The 19,314-nt window shown below is 35.6% G+C and overlaps 1 protein-coding gene across 2 annotated transcripts in view; it reads left to right on the top strand.

Annotated features, from left to right (window-relative positions):
• Nucleotides 1-19,314, top strand: part of BBS9 (Bardet-Biedl syndrome 9) — a 453,073-nt gene that overhangs the window by 239,811 nt on the left and 193,948 nt on the right. The window lies entirely within an intron of this gene.

Here is a 19,314-nt window from a genome sequence, read left to right as displayed (position 1 = left end):
ACAATATGTCTTCTTATGCTTCTATATAATATCATTAATCTGTTTAGAATCAGTGTTGGTGGTATGAGTATTACTTCATTTTTAATTGAAATTTTTATTGGGATAGTTATATATTCACTTGCAGTTATAACAAAAAATATAGTTAGATGTCATGTATCCTTTACCCATTTTTCTCCAGTACTAACATTTTGCAAGCCTACAGTATATCACAGCCAGGATATTGGCATTGATAAAATCCATGGATTTTATTCAGTATTTCATAATTTTGCTTATGCTAGTTTTTGGGTTTGTGTATTTTAAGTTCTATACAATTTTAGCATATGTGTAGGTTCATGTACCCACCACTACACTTAAGATATTGAAAGCTCCATCACCACAAAACTCCCTCATGTAGCCTTTTATTGCCACCTTTTACCCCCACTGCCCTCCTCTACTGTAGTCTGTTGATTTTGAATGGACAAATCAAAATTTTTTTTTCAGTTATCTTCTCTAGAGGAAAGAAGAATAGCTAACCATGTAGATATCAATAAATGTGTTGATGATACAGTTGATTCTTGAAATATTCATGGCTATGTGAAAAATAGAAGCAATCTGAAGGACAGTCTGTAGATGCAGTAGGGTATTAGAACACAGGGCTTGGAGTCCAAAGACCTCAGTTCTCTCATTTATTAGCTGTGTAGCTTTTGGCAGTTCCCTGACACTTTCAGAGCTTCAGTTTCTTTGCATAAAATGGGATAGATACTATGTTGTTACAAAGACTCTATTTGCTAATATATGTGGAAATGCTTCGTAAATTGTTTTGCAAATCTAGATGGCCAGTTTCCTTTGTGCTGGAGCAATTATGCCTCCCAAATTGGTGGGCGTTAATGACACTCTTTCTCTTCCACACTTCTTTCCTCTCTTAAGTACAATTTTTGTTTTGGTTTGTTTTTCACTTCCTTTCTTTTTTTCCTCTTCTTCCTTCATGGCCCTTGATGACTTAATCTATCTCATTCTTAGGACTTATCTGCTGTGCTTGGGGTTAAAGATTCACTGACTCTTGTCTTTAATGATACTGTATATTTTTTGTGGACACAATGGCAGAGGGGTGTTTAAAGGAATTTGGTAAGGATGTTTGATATAATGCTTTCCATATTTTCTGTATAGCAAGACTTCTTTTGTCTTTTGTATGTTTGAAGTTTTGAGGGTTTTTGTTTTTTTGTTTTGGGGGGCTTTTTTATTTTTGCTTAACCTCAATGTTGGGTTTTTACATGATTTGTAATATTACAGAAAAGATGATCAAAACCATGGGTTTTAGCTTGAATTCATATTTTTAAGTTAGATTAAATTTTAGATTAAAAGAGAATGAATAAGCTTTTGAAAGATACAAATACTATAAGGAATTTGACTTACTTTTAATGTAATTTACTATTCACTTTTATTATATACCCAAATTATACTTAGATATTATTTTCTATTTTAACTCTATTTAGTTAATTTTTTTTAAAGATTTTATTTATTTGACAGACTGAGATCACAAGTAGGCACAGAGATAAGGAGGGGGAAGCAGGCTCCCCACTGAGCAGAGACCCCCCCCCATGTGGGGCTAGATTCCAGGACCCTGGGATCATGACCTGAGCTGAAGACAGAGGCTTTAACCCACTGAGCCACCCAGGTGCCCCTCTTTAGTTAATTTTTTTTTTTAATTTTTTAAATGATTTTATTTATTTATTTGAGAGAGAGAGCATGAGAGGAGAGAGAGATCAGCAGGAGAAGCAGACTCCCCACCGAGCAGGGAGTCTGATGTGGGACTTGATCCCAGGACTCCAGGATCATGACCTGAGCCGAAGGCAGCTGCTCAACCAACTGAGCCACCCAGGAGCCCCTAGTTAAATTTTTAATGACATAGTTAATACATGACTATAATTCCCAAAGAAAATGATATGATTATACACAGTGCTAAATTCTCTATCATGGCCCTTGACCATCTCCTCAAAAATGTAATACCTTTATGTTTTTGTGTCTTTCCAGACCTTTTTTTTTCTTTGCATTTAGCAGTTAAGTATTGTTTTTGAGGCTAAAATAATCCATAAGTAGTATTATACTATATGTATTGGTATACTTTTTTCTTTTTCTTCTAACAGTACGTACTGGAGCTCTTGCTATAACTATGTATAGATCTACCTCTCTGTGTGTTATGTAGTATATAGATATTCTATAATATGGACAAACTATGGTTTATTAAAGAACAGATCTTAATAATAGTTTCAGTGTTGAGTCTAACAGTGAGAAAAATCACTTTTAGATGGCTCTACTGTGACCAAACAGGCATATGACATACTTCATTATCACTTACTTTCTGTACCTAGTATAAATTTTTCTTATCTTTATACTTTACCTTGGTAGGGGGCATGATTTAATTGGCAGATCGGCCAAACGCATGAAATAATGAGCCATGCTTAAGTGTGATCTTACTTTCCATGGCATGACTGTCAATAGATTTTTAAAGTGTTTTCCTAATATAGCAGTTTCAAATTAGATCTGTTACGTGTGTAAAATCTTTGTTTTCTCATGTGTAGGGAGCATTTAATTAAAAAATTTTTTTTTTTTTTATTAGTCCTTCTGTGAATCTTAGTGCCTCTTTAGTTCAATCAGGAACAGAAGAGAAAGACTCTGAGCTGTCTAGTGAAAGATTTACATTTTATTGCATTTATCTGGAGAATGTTACATTGTTAACATTTAATAAACAGTAATAATTGGCTTAATGTGAAAATAGAAGCAGAAGCCAGTATCCTTCTAAAACTAGTGTGTAAACTCTGAAGACAGGAACTTTTTTGTTTTTTTCCTTATGTACTTGTACTGCTATATTCTTAAGGTGATACTTTTTGCCACATTATAATTGCTTAATAAATATTTGCTCTATGAATGAATTCTTTATTGCCACTAATATAATTTATTGACACTATGTTTTTTATAAGGGCAGCACTACAAAGAACAGATTGGTAGATAATTCTTTGAGTTCAGGCTCATGAATTATTGGGAAGGTTTATTTTAAAATCCCCAAAAGCCACTAAAGGAAACTATCTTCTGTCTTCCTAAATAGTTGGAGGACTTAGGTAAACTGCCATAGGTAGGAAAGTTTTATAGCTGCAGATTCTTACAGATTCTTGACTAAGAAAATCTTTTCTGTTCTTTTTTCATGAGTATGTGTATGCCAAAGTAAACTTGAAGTAATATCTGTTCAAATACCTCTGTGCAGGTAGAACATTGTTGAGGTTGTTCTGAGTGGCCTAAGAATTAATTGTGTTTTTTTTTCAATATTAATATATGTCTAGAAGCATGAAAAGTTTAATTCTTTTAATTTCTTACTTACATAATTGTTGAATTCTTCCTCTTGGGAGGCAATTTCTTTCATGTCTTTGGAGAAGCTAGTAGGATATAGAAATGTACAACTGGAGGAAGTTTGGGGTCTTATGGGCATTAGGTGTTCTGAGAACTGCTGTAGATTCTAATAAAGTTTTTAGGACAAACTGAAAGTGAAGACCAAGGTTCTTCATATACAAATGATTAAGTATTGCTAACTTGGCTGTAATGTGAAGCAGTTTGCATAGTATACGCATTCATGTAAACTGTCAGTTTATCAGGTACACAAGTAGATAAAGCCAGGGCGACAAGCAGTATACGATCTGTGCCCTTGGTGTTAGGAGAAACTGCAGGTACCACTAGCTTACATAGTGAGCCCATGAAGAAGGCCTCTCATCTTTGAATGACTTGGGGTTTAGGTACTTTGGATTCTGGTCCACAAGAACTTATTAGAGAAAGCCACTGCTTCTAAGGTTGCAGTAAGACATCCAGCATTGTTTCCTTTAAATACATGTTAATAAGGGCTCTAGGGTTTAAAGTGGCATATCTGATGTGTCCTAGTACAGTGGTTAAGAACTCTATGTTTAGAGTTAGCATGCTTGTGTTCTAGTCTTGGCTCTGTGACCTTGGGCAAGTTACTTAGACAAACAGAAAACAAAACCCATCGTAAGCATTAGTTTTCCTACCTGTAGAATGCTTCCTTTTTCATGGCGTTGTTTTGAGGACTGAAATCTATAAACGCATAAATTCCTTAGACTAGTGCATGGTACAGAATGAACTCTCAACAAAGGTTAACCACAACTTTTCATTTTTTTTGACTAATAAGTTATGTTATCTCCAAATGGCACTGTTCATTTTTCAGACAGAAGAGGCCATCATAATACATTGGACATATAATAATACATACAGAGTTTCTGAAACTTTGCTCTCTGGCAACCTCAAATCTAGACCTCAGGCAAGAATGAGGAAGAGCCTGAATCTGCAGGGACACCCCCACACTCCTTTGTGTGTTGTTTTGTTCCAGAGAGGATACCAAAAGGGAAGGCACATCAGGATCATGAGGTCAAGTGGCTGTCCTTCCTGAATCCCTGATTGTTTCATCTGGATATACCCCTAGAAGGAAAACAACAAAAAATTTTTACACACACACACACATGCACGCACGTGAACACACACACGTATATGCATGTGTGTGTACTTACACATAAATACTGCTTTGCAGAAATGTTGTACCCAACAAGCAGTATATGAAAATGTCTGCTCTCTAGGTATTATTATTTTGATCTTTACAATTTTGAACTGAAAAGGAAATTTGATTGTTGTTTTATCTTTCTTTGCTTACTAGTGACATTTAATGTTTTTAAAATGTTAATTAGCCCCCTATATTTGTTTTGTAGTGATTTATGTTCGCATGTTTTCTGTTCTGTCTGGTAGTTCAGCTTTTTCTTGTTATTTTGTGCCTATTAAGAGTGGCAATCTTTTATCATACTTTTGTCATACATAAAAACGCATATGCAAGAGATGTAATCTCTCTTCATGTCTCAGAAAAGTTTTACCAATTTGTCCTTTGCTTTTTATCTTTACTTATCATGTTTTCCTGACATGTGAAGTTTAAAAAGTACTTATATAGTAAAACCTATCCATCTTTTTCCTTTCAGTATCTCTGCCTAGGAAAGCCTTTCCCATGCCAAGAGTACATGGATATCAACATATAATTTATTCTAGCATTTTTATGCTATCATTCATTATATATACTTTTAAAATCCATCTGGAATGTATTATGCAATTTAGTGGGAATCTAATCTCCCTGCCATAAATGGTGAGCGACTTGTCTCAGCCCCTGCTTATTACATAATCCATTTTTCTCCTGCTGAGCTAACATACTACCTGTATCATTTAATGATTTTACTGTTAGAGCAAACTACCCCAAACCTTAGTGACTTAAAACAGCAGTAATTCATTATTGTTCATTTGGGCCATTCTGTTGATCTGGGCCATGCTTGATTGATCTCCACTGGGCTCACTCATGTGTCCCTGGTTAGATGGTGACTCAGCTGGGGACTGGTTGGCCTGGGAAGTACTTACTCACATATTTGGCAGTTAGCTCACAGTTAGATGGGATCATTGTGCCACATGTCTCTCCTGTCCTAGCAGGCTGGCCTGGTTTTATTCACATGGTGGCTACAGGTCCCAAATTTTGTTGTCATTACAATATTATTTATTCATAATCACTTTTGGTCTATGAACTCTGGAGATGATTTATCTTATAATTAATTAGTTTTGTCAAGAGTTATTAAAAACAAACAGAGCATCTGTACTGTTTACAGGTTAGTGAGACTGCCTGAATACTACTCACCTGTGCACTTAGTTATGGTCGGTTGTTTTGGGGATGGAATCTGTCATTCAGTCTTCCTGTAGGGTTCCACATTAGCTCTGTCCATGGTGGGCTTCATGGACATGAGACCTGCGCAGTCACACAGAACTCTGTGTTTGATTTAAAGCCCTGTGGTTGCCATCTTGAAATTCTTCATACTTTTGAACAAGAGGCCCTCTATTTTCCTTTTGCTCTGGGCCCCTCTAATAATGTAGATGGTCGTGGCCCTGTCAGGATACTAACTAATTTCTGGTGAGTAGACTAAGAAGACGGGGAGTTCAAATACAGAACAGAGTTCAAAAACAGAATGGTTTTATGACTCCTACCACAAAGCCACCAGTAAGTTCCCTAGAGTTGGAAAAAAGAGATGCAGTACGGATCAGTGAGAGCAACTCAGGTGGCTGCTTAAGGGTTTCTTTCTGGGAAAGGCATCTTGGTTAACTGATGGTGAGTGGTAAGTCTTATCTCATTTAGGAATACCATTCTGAGACAATTAGTTGTTTCAAGGTGTTTTGTAGATACTAGTCTCGTTTTAGACTTCCAACAGGTGGGTCACTAGCTCCAAGATGTACCATCAGTAATTATGAGTTCTGGTGCACAAGGGGGTCAGCCAACCACTTTTCTCCCATTTTCAACTGCAAGTCATTTCCTATATCCTATATTTTTGATTGTCTAGGAACCCCATAACATACATTTCCAAATTAGCATTTTACTCTTACTAGCAGGCCTTTCTTATATAGTATCTACCTTCTATCATATTCCATTGAAAGTGCCAGGTATACCTTCCTGAGGTCAGCCTATGGCTGAAGCAAGAAGAGGGGACTGGGGCTATCACTCGAGGAAAAGCATCTTGTGATACATCCTCCAGTGAGTGAGGATTTTCCAGTTGCCCACCACAATTTCAATAATTTAGTGTAGAATTTGGAAAAAAAAAAAGTCCTACTTTTTGAAAGACCTTTCACCTTTATTTATGGCTTTAAAGGCATAATGTTGAAAGAAAGTAACCAGGTCAAGAATTTCTTTTTGTCAGTGGTTAGAAACCTAGATTTCCTCATTTGTACAGCTGGAATACTGCCTTGTCAATCTGAATATATTTTTGGAGGACCTAAGAAAGGAAGTGAGGGAAGAGAAAGGAAATTCATGTTTATTGAGCATCCATTGAGTCTGAGGTAAATTTCATGTATTATTTCAGTTAATAATCACAATCATCTTGTGAAGATGGCATTATTGTTCCCAGTAATGGATTCCAAGTTATGGATGAAGAGCTTAAGACTGCAAGCAGGGTTAAGCAACTTGCTCAATGTTATACAGATATTAAGCCATCTATTCCAAAGTCCATGCTTTAGTATGTCATGTAGCATATTTAATCATTTCCATGTAAGATGTAGACATCCTAGGTTTTCTTTAGTGAAACTATAGGCAGATTGGAGAAAAAGGAGATTCATGGAAACTATTCGTGCATATTCATGTTGTATATATGTATATATTCATGATCATCCAATATTCATTGGTTATACACCTATCAGAAATGTAGCAAAATCTGGAGAGTTCCCCTAAGTATGTATTACATCTGAAACTTGAGTATCAGAGGAAGAGGTAACTTTGTTAATTTGTTCACTTATACTGAAGTTCAGGTTTTTGCTATCACATTCCAATGCTTATTGCATTTGGCAGAAAATCTTTGGAAAATAAGTTCTCTTTTGTGTTATAAAAATTTTATGTACATTTGTTAGTCAAAGCAGGACTGATTGGCTGAATTGAAATTGGGGACATTTAGACTTACCCTACAGTTTGGCTTATGTTTTGATGCTTTTATGTGTACTGAATTTCCACCCCGCCTCCACTTGAACACTAACCCTCTGTTGAAGGAGAGGAAAAATGTTTACTAATCTAAAAGTTTGTGTCAGATGACATATGTGTGATATAATGACTGATAGTCATTAGTGTTCTAGAAAGGCACTTGGCTGATTTTTCTCTTCTGCAAAACAGAGGTTGTTATTAGGCATAATTTTAAACAGAGATCCTGTGGTTTGGAGTTTGCTATTTGTTACTTTTTCTGTACTTAAAACTTCCTTCCACTTTGTTTATTTGTATGGTATTGATGTATAAAAATCATTTTAAGTCATGTAGAAGTCTAAGAGCTTTTTGGTCCATGACTTTTTAAATGAGCATGATTTTGGCTGATAACACAAAGGAATATGTGATGAAACATTCAGGCCTACTTTTCTCCTTGCCGCTGGCAAGTAAAAAACAATATGCTGATAGATTGAGAAGGAGGTATCAGGGATTTGGTGATGTTGCTGCATTTCTTTTTCTTCTAACTACTTAAGAGCTAAGAAGGAATTCTTTCTCCTTTGACGGAGATAGAAAAAAACAGGTAGGAAAGAGGGCACAGAAATTTGCAGCCATATGTTTGGGGATGAATGGAAATGGTAAGTTAAAAAATGGAGTTTATATGTTTTTACCCCATAATTCTGCTCTTAGTTATTTGTCTAATAAAATAGTTCACAAAGGAAAAAAATACATCCATTGCATTGGCCATTTATAACATTAATCACTAAAAACCAGCTTTCCATGGTTAGAAAATGATTAGGTTTATTGTAGTGCTACCATTTGATATGATCTTATTTCATATCATTATTTCATTTCATCATTTAAAGAACTAGAATAATATAAATATTTCAACTAATTGAAAATAGCAGTAGATGTGGTAAGTTTCAAATAATGAAATAGATATATCTATAGTAGGTGAGTGTGCAAAGATGTGGAAGGAATATAAAAAATTGAAAATGGTGCACATTTGTTTTAGATGACTTTAAATTCTTTTTTTTTTTTTTAAGATTTTTATTTATTTATTTGACAGAGAGAGAAATCACAAGTAGGCAGAGAGAGAGGGGGAAGCAGGCTCCCTGCTGAGCAGAGAGCCGGATGTGGGGCTCAATCCCAGGACCCTGAGATCATGACCTGAGCCAAAGGCAGAGGCTTAACCCACTGAGCCACCCAGGCACCCCTAGATGACTTTAAATTCTTAAGCAATTTCCTTTAATATTGCAATGATCAAAATTTGATAAGCATGAAAATAATTTTTCACAATATGTTAATATACTTAATACCTTTGAACTATATACTTTAAAAGGATAATAAATTATATGTTCTGTGTATTATACAATTTTTTAAAATAATTTTAAAAAATGTGATCACCAACTCTTGGTCTTCACTGGTATTTTCTCTCTCCCCTACATACCCTATAAACTCATTTCTTTATTCCCTGAATGTTTAGAACTTTGGATTACTGTACCATATATGAGTTAGTTTATTCCTGTCCACTCAAAAGGGAGCAATTAGATAACTGAATGGTATGTTTGAATTAATATATGAATAAGGATGAGGGTTGTCTTATTCTGTCTCACTCTTACCTCTCTAGTCCCTCAGCAAAACTAGAGGATATAGTAAGCTTTTCTAAAATTATGTAAATTTTTCTTCCACTAGGTCAGAGTGCAATCTAGAATGTAATCTCCAAAGTGTGTTTGTTATAAGTGTATCACTGATATATTCAGTGTATGTGTATGGCTATAAGGTCTGCTCCAACAGAAATATACTTCAAGCCACAAATATGAACCATATATCTAATCTAAGTTTTCTAATAGCCATGTTAAAAAAAATCAAAATGAAATTAAGTGAAATTAATCTTGATAATGTGTTTTATTTAAACCTATGTATGTAAAACGTCATTTCAACATGTAATCAAATGCAAATTATCAAGATATTTTGTATTGTTTTCCTGGTAAATCTTCAGTACATTGTTTAGTTTACATTTACAGCACTTTTTAAGCTGAATAGCCATGTGTGGCTAGTTGCAGCCTCAGCAGACATTATAGTTCTAGCCACAGATAATTGTGAACTCATAGTTTTATATTGTTTCTTGTGATTTTTTTGTTTTTTTTTTCTTTCCTCTAATCCATTTATTTATTTATTGTTATTTATTTAATATGTTTTTAAAAAGATTTATTTATTTTGACTTAGAGAGAGAGATAGAGAGAATCTCAAGTAGACTACCTGCTGAGCAGGGAGCCTGACTTTGGGCTAGATCTCTGGTCTTGATCAGGCTAGATCATGACCAAGTGGAAACCAAGAGTTAGATGCTTACCCAACTGAGCCACCCACCCCTATTTTTTTTTTTTAAAGATTTATTTATTTATTTATTTGAGAGAGAGAGAGAGAGAGAGAGAGAGAGACCGATCATGCGAGCAGGGAGAGGGGCAGAGGGAAAGAATCTCAGACTCCCCACTGAGTGTGGAGCCCTATGTTGGGCTCCACGTCCAGACCCTGAGATCAGGACCTGGGGTGAAATCAAGAGAGCTGCACAACGGCTCAACCAGCTGCCCCTCCTTAATCCTTTTAAATTCTAGCTCATAACACTATCCTTGATGCAATGATTTTCACTCACTGGTTCTGAAATAGCAGGCAGTAGGAAGCAATCTTACATGTTTAGGGGACTACCAGGAATCTTTGCTCACATAAACCATGCCTTCAGGTATTGTTACCAAAAAAAAAAAAAAAAAAAAAAAAGAGCAAAAAAAAAAAATCAAATTTTGTGTCAACAGACTTAGGTCCTAGTTCTAGCTCTTTACGTTTCTTTGACTTCAGGTATGTCACTTGGTTTCTTCACTTTTATCTTGGAACCTGTCTGAGCAGCAACCAGCATGATGCTTATCTGCATAATGGTTAAGGCAATGGACTTAGAATCTTAAATTTCTATCAGTTTTGAATTTCAGAAACAAATGGGCCTTTAGGGTCATTTAATGCCAGCCTGGAATGTGTTTTTAGCTGGTCGGTATTTGTTTGGTGGATGCTAATGATAGTGATCTAAGTAACAGGGGTTTTTGCAACTGAGTTAGTTTTCAAACAGGATATATAAGTGCAGAGAGTAGTATCATGACACTGGAGTTATGCTTCCCTGGATTTACATATGTAGCACTAATTGATGTTAATGGGGATTGTACAGAAATCAAGAGGAAAGCAGAACTATTCATATATAAAATTTTTCTACATTTAATATCCATCTGGTATGCTTTACTTTTCTGGAGCATATGTGTTTTTTAATATAAACTGAATGCATACTTCTTTATCTGCATGTTCTTTAGCTGGTATTTGGTTTTTCTGCTTGCTAATATTAGTGTGAACCCCTACTTAGATTATAAACTCAGTATTAGGATTTTGTTTTGGTGAATTTTTCAGATTCAGAAATTTGATCATCTGATATAAAGTATTCTAAACCAAGTAATCAGAGGTACCCTCTTCTGCTAAAATCTCTATTTGTTTGATCTTTTGAAAAAATCAGTTCTTTGAGATACACTCAGAAACAAGATGTTTCTAATATTACAGTAAAACTATTAATGAATCCATTATAAGGAAATGAAAATCTTATCTTTTTGTATCAGTGATGAGAGAAAAAATATATAAGTGACCTCTAATTACCTGTAATTCTATGAGTTTTCTTTCATTTATGTTATCTATCTTCCTGTTTCATCCTATCTAGCACAATTATTCCTTTTGTATTAGTTTTCTGTAAATGGAGTTCTGAATGGTTTGAATTGTGAATTAACAATGATCCCCATCCTCATAACCCTCCTCTTTACTCTGCTTCCTTTCCTTCACTTTCTTTTGTTATGCCCCAGTAATGGATCCGTGATTAAAGGAGAGAGACTGATACAAAACGAAGGTCAAGCAAAGCTTTATTTCGCGCCAAGCATAGCTTTATTTCGCGCCAAGCATCATGAATCTAACCAAACATTCGGGGACGCACCTCTTACAAGAGAGGGCAACCCTTCTCTGTTTCACAGTCTAGCTTTTAAGGGCAAAGGCTATGTGGTCGGGCCTGGCCACGCACAGGTGGCCAATGAGATTGTAATACACACAGGAAACTCCACAGTGATGCTAGGTGACCAACTGAGTTACAATTTATCCTAGTAGACATTTGAACCAGCCTATTACACCTTGATTGGGATTGGCGCCCAAAAGGTTCCCAAAGGGTGGGGCCCATACTCCTTGGTAACCAGGGAGACAGTATGCATCTCCCCCACTGATTGGATGTCTCCACCTGGCCTGACCCACCTTTGTATCTGGGCTTTGTTACCTGAAGCTGGATTCAGGGACTTGTCTCTAAGTAAATCCCCTGGGGGAAGGGGAGCAGGGACAGTTTCTAAATAGGTCCTTACACTTTCTTTCTCTCAGTTAAGGAAAACAAAGCCAGAGAGATTATTTTATGATATTATTTAACAAAATTAAAATATGTATGATCTTTATAGGATTATCTATAAACAGCTAAGTAATTATATCAATTCTGATATGTTTCCCTGTATATTAACATTCAGAGGGCTAATAGTGCCCTGAGTGTTGTTTGAAAGTATGAAATGAAACCAAAGATAAATTGAGGTGATATATTTTTAAAACGGTATTTTGTGAGACTCAACTGTGTATTCAGAAACAAGGTAATAATAGGTAAAAGTGATTGAATCTAATTAAAAGAAATGAACATTGGACTTCATTTTTATTTTTTATTTTTATCATGTTCCAAAAAAGCTTTATTTCATATAGAGGAGAAGAGTTCAGTCCTTCTTGGCTGCTGCTTTCCTCATGGCTGTCAGGGCATTGCTCAGCTCCTCTCTCTTCCTCTTGGCATAGATGTGTGTCCCCACTTTTTTCTTGATGGACTTAGGGTGCACTTGTCTTTGGAGACCTTGAGCCAGCCCCATGGCACACTGCTTTTATATGGTGAAGCTGCATACCTCTCAGATCATGTTCCACACAATCTTGGAACTTGGTGTGCTTGGTGAGGCACCAGTCACTGCTTGCTCACGTTCTTAGTCACATTGTGGCCCTTGTTGAGGCCCACAGCCATAGTGTACTACAGTTATGGCTGCTGCTCATCCATGGCTCCTGAGGCAAATGGAACATTGGACTTCAAATGGATTTAGCTATATTGTCACTGTACTTGGGAATCATTAGTAGACTGTTGTATAGTAAAATCAGTAGATATTTAACTTCACTGTTTTCCCTGATGGACCACTAAGTTTCCTTTTATATGATTTCTAAATCTCTTACAGCAGGATATTGGATTTCAGCAAAATCCAACCACCCTTCCCACCCAAATATTGGTTCTTTGCCTCCCTTTGTTCCCATCTAGGACAGGCTTCTAGCCAGCACTTAATTTGCGTGTTCACTTGATTTCTCAGTTGGAATGATGGTCTCAAAGTCTGTATTCTTGGAGATGTTTTTCCTGTGGAAATGATAGATTTTCATGGGCTATCTCTCTGTCTTTTACCCTACCTTTGTGAGTCAAGGCGAAAGTATGTAAGAGGATCAGCTCTTGCTAGTAGTGGACATGGATTCAAGGAAGTCTGTAGTTCCTGGTCTTTATGATCTAATGTCCCACTTCTTATCTGACACATTAGATGAGACTGATCTTCTGGGGGCACCTGCATGGCTCAGTGGGTTAAAGCCTCCGCCTTCGGCTCAGGTCATGATCCCAGGGTCCTGGGATGGAGCCCTGCATTGGGCTCTCTGCTCAGCGGGGAGTCTGCTTCCTCCTCTCTCTCTCTCTGCCTGACTTTCCGCCTACTTGTGATCTCTCTGTCAAATAAATAAATAAATAAATAAAATCTTAAAAAAAAAAAAAGACTAATCTTCTAAATGTAATTATCTGTATTTTTTGTCTTTGTACTATCCCATTCTGAGACCTGCAGGGATCTCCTTTGTCTATCTGGTTCAGACTTCTCTTTCTGGCATTCAAAGATCTCTGAAGAATGGGACCCAACTCTTCCTAATATTAACTCCCACTTCTATAAAACATGCCAGTCAAGTTAGCCTATTCTCTTAAAAACAAACAGACAGACAAATTTTATTGGTGTATAACTTGTATTATGCAGAATTTATCCTTTGGAAATGTACCATTTAATGAATTTTAGTGTATTTATTAAGTTGTGCAAACATCACTACAATATAGTTTTAGAACATTACCATTACCCTCAAAAGCTCCCTTGTGCCCATTTACGCTTAATCCCTTCTTCTATCCCTAACACCAAGAAACTACTAGTCTACTTTTTGTCTAAGTTGGCTTTTTCTGGATAAATAATGTAGTTAGAATTGTATAAGAAGTATTCTTTTGGATCTGAGTTCTATTACCAACATAATGTTGTTGAAGTTCATCCATATTGTAGAATGTGTCAGCAGTTCCTTTTCATTGCTGAGTAGTATTCCATTGTATGAGTACACTACATTTTGTTTTATCAGTTGATAGATATGTGGATTGTTTTCAGTTTTGACCAATAAATGAATAATGCTGCTGAGAACATTTATTGCATGTCTTTATGTGAACATACGGTTTTTTGGGGGGGATTATTATTGGTAGTTTATTGGGAGTAGAATTGCAAGGTTATATGATAAATTTTTGTTTAACTTTATGGCATACTTTTTCCTCAGTGTTGTATCATTTTATATTCCATCAACAGTATATGAGGGTTTCTTCCTTTTCTTCAAGATCAGTCCTTCATTGATCCTTTTGATTTTCCACTAGTTTCTGGAATAATAACTTATTCATTATTTATTCTGGTTATATTTTTTTATCTCTCCCCTCTCTGTTCTTTCCCTATAGCCTATAAACATGCTGAAGCTTATTCTGTCATAGACCTGTCTCCTGCAAGATTTTTTTGTATTTCTCTTCTATATGTAATCCATTCTTTTCTCCCTCTGCACACTTGTCTCATCAGAAACTGTCTACTTTTATTTTTTTCTATTCTCTCATCTTCCATTTCATTTATCTGTCCACTTTTTTATTGTGTCAAAAAATCCTATATATGAACTCTGTTAACAAATTTTAAGCATACAATATAGTTTTGTTCACAGAATGCACATTGTTATGCAGTATATCTCTAGAACTTTCTCATTTTGCATATCTGAAACTCTTTACCCACTGCATGGGACCTCCCCTTTACACCCCACCCTGCTTCTACTCTTGGCAACTACCAAGATGTCTCATTTAAGTGGAACCATGCAGTACTTCTTGTTCTGTGATTGGTTACTTCACTTAGCATAACATTTTCAAAGTTCATCCATGTTGTCACAAATGGAAGAATTTCCTTCTTTTTTATGGCTGAATAATAGTACGTTGTATATACATATACCACGTTTTTTTATTCCATTTATCTGTTAACAGACATTTAGATCATTTCCATATCTTGGCTACTGTGAATAATGCTGCGATGAAAATGAGAGTGCAGATATCTCTTTGAAATGGCGATTTCTGTTCTTTTGGATAAATACTCAGAAGTGGGACGGCTGGATCATATTGTAGTCTTAAATCTTTTGAGGAACCTCCATATTGTTTTCCATAATGCCTGTACCATTTTTCATCCATTGACTAGTGTGCAGGTGTTCCAATTTCTCTACATCCTTGCTAACATTTTTTCTTTTTGATAATGGCCCTCATAATAGATGTTTATTATCAGGTTGTAGGAGTTCCCTATATATTTTGTATAATATGTGAGTATTTTTTTCCATTCCATAGGTTGCCTTTCACTCTGTTGATTATTTTCTTTGCTGTGCAGATTTTTAATTTGTTGTAGTTCCACTTGTCTATTTTTGCTTTTGTTACTTATGCTATTTGTGTCATATCCAGGAATTCATAGCCATGTCCAATGTTATGAGAGGGAATACATTGACTCTCTATATAGCTTTGGGTAGTATGGACATTTTAACAATATTAAGTCTTCCAATCCATGAACATGGGATGTCTTTCCAATTATTTGTGTCTTTAATTCTCCATCCACTTTTAATATGGTTTTGCCCTTCTGCTGTTGCCTCTGAACTTTTAATTGCCAAATCCATTTTTGGTTATAATATTACATAGTCTTTCTACCATTTAAAAAAAAATTTTTTTTTTAAGATTTTATTTATTTATTTGACAGAGATCATAAGTAGGCAGAAAGGCAGGCAGAGAGAGAGAAGGGGGACTTTCTACCATTTTTTTAAAGATTTATTTATTTTAGAGGGAGAGAGAGAGCATGTAAGTGGGGAGGAGGGACAGAGGTAGAGCAAAAGAGAGAATCCCCAGCAGGCTCCCTGCTGAGTGTGGAATCCCACCCAGGGCTTGATCTCAAGACCCTGAGATCATGACCTGAGCCGAAATCAATAATCAGGTACTCAACTGAGTGAGCCACCCAGGTACCACTCTACCATGTTTAATTTTGTCATCCTATCTTACTTTTTTGGAAGTGTCCCAAGCTATCTTAATGTATAGCCATTCTTACAACTGTTTTTTCATTGCTGTCTTCATAGGCTACTCTTCCTTCTCCTACCTTTAAATGTTGATGTGTACCATCTAACCTGCTGCTGTTCTCATTTAACGTGCTCTATCCAGATGATTTCCATATAATTCATATATTCACATATGGGACATTGTGGTATTTACTTATGTTTAAAATCTTATGTTTGGCACTGTGAGGGGATGGGTGATAAATATTAACCAGAAATAGTCTCTACCTATTTCTGTACTCAATGAATATATATTTCAACTAGGATATCACACCTCATCATACAAAAAAAAATGTTCATAACCCATTTAATTGGCTGGACATACCACTAGTGGGTCATGACTCATTGGGAAGCATTGAGGATAGAGCAGAAAATAGGTCAGAGGACTGAGCCTGGTGATTCTCTACATATAAAGCCCATTGAGTGTCCCTCATCCCTGTGGTGAATGGTCTAGACAAAAATACTATTTAAAATTCTTTTGCCTACCTTAAAATAATATATAATCTGACTTCTTTCTTTCTGTTATATTTTGGGGGTACAGTTTTCTGTTCCTTTCTTTTCCTGATTTGTAATAGCCATGCTGATTCCTAACTTATTGGTTCTAGAGGTTTAGCAAACAGGTTAGGAGGTTTGTTTGGTATATGTATTAAGAAGAGTGAGTGCTAAGCAGAGGCCTAAACTTGTTACTGCTTTATGTGAATTTGTTTTAGGACATGGGTTTTACTTATGAATCTATTTTGGGAGTTTAGGCATATTCTCTTCTTGCTGTCTCCCCTAACCCCTCATAATTCTTTTTTTTTTTCTTTTTAAGATTTTGGATTTTTTTGTTTGTTTGTTTTGTTTATTTGTCAGAGAGAGAGAGAGAGATCACAAGTAGGCAGAGAGGCAGAGAGCAAGGGGGAAGCAGGCTCCCTGTTGAGCAGAAAGCCCGATGTGGGGCTCGATCCCAGGACCCTGGGATCATGACCTGAGCCGAAGGCAGAGGCTTTAACCCACTGATCCACTCAGGTGCCCCCCTTTTTAAAAGATTTTCTCAAGTAATCTCTACATCCAACATGGAGCTCAAACTTAAAACCCCGAGATCAAGAGTCACATGCTCTACCAACTGAGCCAGCCAGGCTCCCTCACAGTTCTTATTCTTGTTTTGGATGGATGACATTACCAGAGGTCTAGATACCTGGTATTTTACTGAATGTACATACTTGCACACACATCTGTATACAGACACATATTCTTACAGTTTGTTACAAAGTTTTTACTCTTAGAAAATAAACTGAAGGCAATTTCCAGAGTTAGACTTGGTGTGATACTTCACTACGGCCATAATGATATTCTTTGCTGGTTCTTAATAAATAAATATTGCTTACTTTAAAGTTCTAGTCAGAAAAAATTGTATTCTGTGATAACGTAGCAGTAATATAAAATTTCACATTTCATGTGGTCGACAAAAGATGAAATACATTATAACAATCTAGAACCAAAGGTATATGTTTTGTGCTAACCAAGTTTCCCACTCTTAAGAATTTATTTTTCCATTTATGAAGAGTTACTACTTATTGATATTGAACTGAATCTTTTCTCTTTGAAGCTACCCTTACTTCAGAAATTTCCCTGAAAGTAAGGGAGACAGGTATATAAATAATCTGGCTCAGAATATCTGAATTGCTTTTAAGTTTCAGGCAAGCTAAAGGCAATATTTGATGATGAAGCTTTGTTTTGTTTGTCTATTTGTAATTTTTGAGTAGAGTGAATTGATATAGAGAGTGCCTTTGACATTTGTACCATTGGGTAGTTCAAAACATCTCATATTTAAAGAAGACTGTGTTGGCACATTTTTAATTTAGAAAAGAAGATAAAATTATATAAGAAGTTAAAGTTGGTTGTGCACAAGTAGAAGTGAACCACAGAAGAATTAAAAATTTTCCTTTTTTTTTTTTGCCTTATATATCTCAAGTATAATGCAGGCCCTATGTATACATAAGGGAATAATTAAATACAGAAATGGAGTGTACTTGTTAGCCAAAAAGGATGCCTGGAACATGTGGATAAGCTTGGATATTTGTCTAATGTTAATTGGAATATTGGTTTTCAGTTGAAGATGCCAAATCTTCAGAAAAGTAATTGGATTTAGCTTCCTATTTAGCAAACTACTTCAAATCCCTGAAGTATCCCACATCCGAAACTAATTTTTCTTGATTGTATCAAGTTTAGTCATGAACAGAACAAGGGTTGACATAGTTTTTTAATATTTAAAATATTTCTTGACAAAGTTTCAACACTGTTGCTTGTCTACAAACCTTGTTAGATTCCGTAACAAGAGATGAAATCTTAGGTTCTATGGAGCTGGTTTTACAACTTTGCAAAACTGTCATCTTGAAATAAATCAATTTATTCTTTTTTCCTATACATTTAAACTTAAACTCAGATTTTGATCAGATTTCAAGAAACAACACAAAAATGGAATATTTCTTTTTTTTTTAAATTTATTTATTTGACAGAGATCACAAGTAGGCAGAGAGGCAGGCAGAGAGAGAGGAGGAGGCAGGCTCCCCGCTGAGCAGAGAGTCTGATGCGGGGCTCGATCCCAGGACCCTGGGATCACGACCTGAGCCAAAGGCAGAGGCTTTAACCCACTGAGCCACCCAGGTGCCCCCCAAAATGGAATATTTCTTATTGCTTTTCATATAAACTTATATGTGTGCTTAATATAACTCCTTTAGATTCAGCCTAGAAAATGTATTTTGTGGTGATTCTTAAGTCTTGAAAGTGTTCTCCAGACTACAAATGTTTAATGTGGTGTATCAGAATATTTGGAAATAGTTAAAATAGTTATAAAATATTAAAAAAAGAAAGAATATTTGATCATTGAAATTCAGGGATTAAAAGATTCAGTTTAGGAGATTACTCTCTCAAATATTTATTGAGCAAATACTATGTATGAGTTTGTTTGTAATCGGAAGAAGTATATAAAGGGGTTTATGATATGGTTGATAACCTCAAGGAGCATGACTTTCTTATAGTGATGATAATTATAAAGGTAGACACATATTACCTTTTAGTCTAGTTTTTTGCCATTGAAGATGATATTAAAAAAGATACAGTGGTGCTTGTGAACTATGAACAGACGCATCATATATAATTTTAAAATTAAAGTGTATTATCAGTTGAAAATAATTTTAATTGATATTAACAGTGACTAATAGGAGCTATAATAACTCAACAATAGATTATTTTAGTGTATTTTTTGTACTAGGACCCGTCTTTTAGAAAAAATTTGTAACCATGCT

Source organism: Lontra canadensis, unplaced genomic scaffold (assembly GCF_010015895.1).
Source record: "Lontra canadensis isolate GAN:19392208 unplaced genomic scaffold, GSC_riverotter_1.0 scaffold2, whole genome shotgun sequence".
Classification (NCBI taxonomy): Eukaryota; Metazoa; Chordata; class Mammalia; order Carnivora; family Mustelidae; genus Lontra; species Lontra canadensis.
This window is presented reverse-complemented; position numbering and strand designations above follow the sequence as displayed.